The sequence below is a fragment of the Mytilus edulis genome, chromosome 8, assembly GCF_963676685.1.
Source record: "Mytilus edulis chromosome 8, xbMytEdul2.2, whole genome shotgun sequence".
Classification (NCBI taxonomy): domain Eukaryota; kingdom Metazoa; phylum Mollusca; class Bivalvia; order Mytilida; family Mytilidae; genus Mytilus; species Mytilus edulis.
This window is the reverse complement of record NC_092351.1, coordinates 56,035,630-56,039,692: the sequence shown is the minus strand read 5'-3', so window position 1 is coordinate 56,039,692 and position 4,063 is coordinate 56,035,630. Positions and strand designations below refer to the sequence as shown.

The 4,063-nt window shown below is 32.0% G+C and overlaps 1 long non-coding RNA gene across 1 annotated transcript; it reads left to right on the top strand.

Annotated features, from left to right (window-relative positions):
* Nucleotides 1-252: 252 nt before the first annotated feature.
* LOC139487049 (uncharacterized) lies at nucleotides 253-3,476 on the top strand. The gene is made up of 3 exons (XR_011655723.1): nucleotides 253-629; nucleotides 1,951-2,052; nucleotides 3,375-3,476. It is a non-coding gene; the product is annotated as an uncharacterized lncRNA (long non-coding RNA).
* The last annotated feature ends 587 nt before the right edge of the window (nucleotides 3,477-4,063 follow it).

Sequence of the window (4,063 nt, the reverse complement as noted above, 5' to 3'; positions counted from 1 at the left end):
GAAATTTTGTACTTAACTCCATAACATATAACATGTATAAATGAACTAAAATTTCGGAAAACATACAAAATAAACCTAACTTGGGACAGAAGCAAAAATGATGCTAAAATACATATATTTGGTAATATACCAACCATCCTCCTATCCAATATACTTCTAAGTTAAGCGGAAAAGAACAAACACACAGCAATTCGCACACCTGATATGTCATTCTCTTCCAAAATTATTACTTTAATTTTAAGATGAAACATGGATATCATATCTTGGAACTAGTACGTAAACAAAACAAAATATGTATGAAAAGAGGCGTGGTTTGTGAATAAGCTGTTCTTACAAAGTGAAAAATGTGTGTGTATACATGATTGAATCCTAATTACCTTTGCCGAGTTTGCAAGTCGATTATTTTATATGATATGTTTAAAAAACATTGCACGTCCATAAAACAAACTTGAATAAGAATGTATAGTCTGATTGTTCTTGTTGAAAGTATTGTTTACGCCTGACGACACATATGTATTTATTGTATGTTATTGTTCAAATAGTTGATAGTTATTAACCACGATCACCACTGCCACCAAAGCCTTTGAAGTCACAAACAAGGACACTAGAGAAGAGTGGTTCTTTTCCTGGTAAGATGTTACTATCAATCGATAAACAAATATAAAATAAGTTATTTTTTTTTCAATATATGCCTATGAATGCTGCATCAGTGTACATATATTACTACCATCACATGTTTATCGCCAGCAAATTATATATGTTAATGTCAAAAGCCAAGAATCTGAAATGTTTTGGGTGCAGAAGGAACTTGTCTATTATTTAGATTCTGACTTTCATCAGCATATTTAAAGCATTAGAATTGAGAATTGAAAAAGGGAATGTGCCAAAGAGACAAAAACCCGAGCAAAGAGTAAAAACACCTGATGGTCACTATTTGGTCTTTAACACAACGAAAAAATCCAGCACCCGAAGGCGTGCTTCAGATTGACCCTACATTAACAATGTTCTAATTCAGTGATAATGAAGAACATTCCGAACTCCAAAATATGTAAATGAACTAAAATCAAAGAACACATTCAACACAAACATAATTTGGGACAGGTGCAAAAAATGCGTTTGAAATACATATCTGTAATAAAATCTAAAAAATCTTCTTACACCTGTAGGGAAAGTGGAATATACAAACACACAGCAATACGCACACTTAATATGTCATACCTGTCGAACACTTATACTACAATTTTAACATAAATGCTTTCACCATTCATACCAAAAACGTTTTTGCAATGCATCAACAGAAACGTTATAAGACTAATAGTTTACCTTTAAAGGTTGTACTTCTGTAAATATAGACAATGTAATTTCCTATAGGAACCATCTTTGATGGCTCAAACTGTATCCCTTTTACTATGAATTTTCGTTGAAAATCATATCCTAGAATAGAAACTTGATGTGCTCTTTTGTTTTATTTATCAGCTTCAAAACATACATTGTTTGTAGTAGAGGCGGGCATGTTTTCAACATTTATATGGCCTGACCTTCTTAATGCTTCAACTGATTCTAAAATACTATACTACCCGTTTTTCAATTTTGTGTTTTCTTCAGAATTCATATTTTGCAGCTACATTTTATATCATGTGGTCTCATTAAGACGAAACATAGAGATCATTTTTGGGAACCAATACGTAAACAAAATAAAATATATTGTAAAGAGGCGTGGGTTGTGAATAAGCGTTTTTTTTTTAACTTGGAACAAATAACAAAACAAATCCGTTTGTATACATAATTGAATTCTGATAAGCTTTGCAGAATTTGCAAGTAGATTATATTATATAGTATGTGTGAAAAAACATAGCACGTCCATAAAACAAACTTTATTACAAAGTATATTATGATTTATATTGTTGACATTACTGTTTACACCTGATGAAACACATCTATTTATTGTAGGTATTGTTGCAATAATTGACCGTTCTTTATCACCACCACCCCTGCCACCAAAGCCTTTGAAGAAACAAACAAGGACACAAGAAAATAGTGGTTATTCTCCTGGTAAGATGTGACTATAATCGATAAACAAATCCAAAATCTTTTCAATTTATTTTTTTATATATATGCATATAAATGCCGCATCAGTGTACATATGGTACTTCAACCACTAGTTTATCGCCAGGAGATTTTATATGTGAATGTCAAAAGCAAAGAATCTGTATGGTTTTGGGTGCAGAAGAAACTTGTGTCTTATTTTGATTCTGACTGTCATCAGCATATTTGAAGCATTAGAATTGAGAATTGAAATAGGGAATGTGCCAAAGAGACAAAAACCCGAGCAAAGAGTACAAACACCTGATGGTCACGATTTGGTCTTCAACACAACGTAAAACTCCAGCGCCCGAAGGCGTGCTTCAGATTGACCCTACATTAACAATGTTCTAATTAAGTGATTATGGAGAACATTCTGAACTCAAAAATATATAAATGAACTAAAATCAAAGAACACATTCAACACAAACATAACTTGGAACAGGTGCAAAATACGTTTGAAATTCATATCTCTAATAAAATCTAAAAAATCTTCTTACACCTGTAGGGAAATTGGAATATACAAACACACAGCAATACACACACTTAATATGTCATACCTGTCGAACATTAATACAACAATTTTAACATAAATGCTTTCACCATTCATACCAAAAACGTTTTTGCAATGCATCAACAGAAACGTTATAAGACTAATAGTTTACCTTTAAAGGTTGTACTTCTGTAAATATAGACAATGTAATTTCCTATAGGAACCCTCTTTGATGGCTCAAACTGTATCCCTTTTACTATGAATTTTCGTTGAAAATCATTCCCTAGAATAGAAACTTGATGTGCTCTTCTGTTTTATTTATCAGCTTCAAAACATACATTGTTTGTAGTAGAGGCGGGCATGTTTTCAACGTTTATATGGCCTGACCTTCTAAATGCTTCAACTGATTTTAAAATACTGTACTACCCGTTTTTCAATTTTGTGTTTTCTTCAGAATTCAGTTTTGCAGCTACATTTTATACCATGTGGTCTCATTAAGATGAAACATAGAGATCATTTTTGGGAACCAGTACGTAAACAAAATGAAAAAATATTGTAAAGAGGCGTGGGTTGTGAATAAACGTCTTTTTTTTACAAATTGGAACACATAACAAAACAAATCCGTTTGTATACATAATTGAATTCTGATAAGCTTTGACGAATTTGAAATTAGATTATATCATATAGTATGTGTAAATACATAGCATATCCATAAAACAAACCTTATTAGAAAGTATATCATGATGAATATTGTTGAAATTACTGTTTACACCTTATGAAACAAATCTATTTATTGTAGTTATTGTTGAAACAATGGACGGTTCTCTATTACCACCACCACTGCCACCAAAGCCTTTGGAGAAACAAACAAGGATACAAGCAAATAATGGTTCTTCTCCTGGTATCAATCGATAAACAAATCCAAAATCTTTTCATTTTTTTTCTTCAAATATATGCATATGAATGCCGCATCAGTGTACATATGGTACTTTAACCACTAGTTTATCGCCAGCAGAATGTATATGTGAATGTCAAAAGCCAAGAATCTGTATGTTTTTTGGTGCAGAAGAAACTTGTGTATTATTTTGTTTCTGACTTTCATAAGCATTTTCGGAACATATAAATGAACTCAAATTAACTATTAGACAAAATTAATATATGTGAGAAGCTGCTGACTTGAGACAGTGCACAATTATATGGAGTTAAACATGTTTTCAGATATCCCAACCCTTTTCAGACCTGAAGCAATTGTAGAAAACACATATACACATCAACACGTCCAGTAAAAACTCGTATGATAGAAGTCCAAGTCCGATGTCAGGGTAGGTAACAAAAGAAACTACACAAAACTAAAAAAATACATAAATAAACAAAGGTCAACTAGCAGTAATTGACATTCCAGCTGCAGACCGCAATTTGACTAATTGAGAGATTATGTCTTCATTATAAAAACATCAAGTAGAATCCTTCCCATTAGCGGTTTAGTAT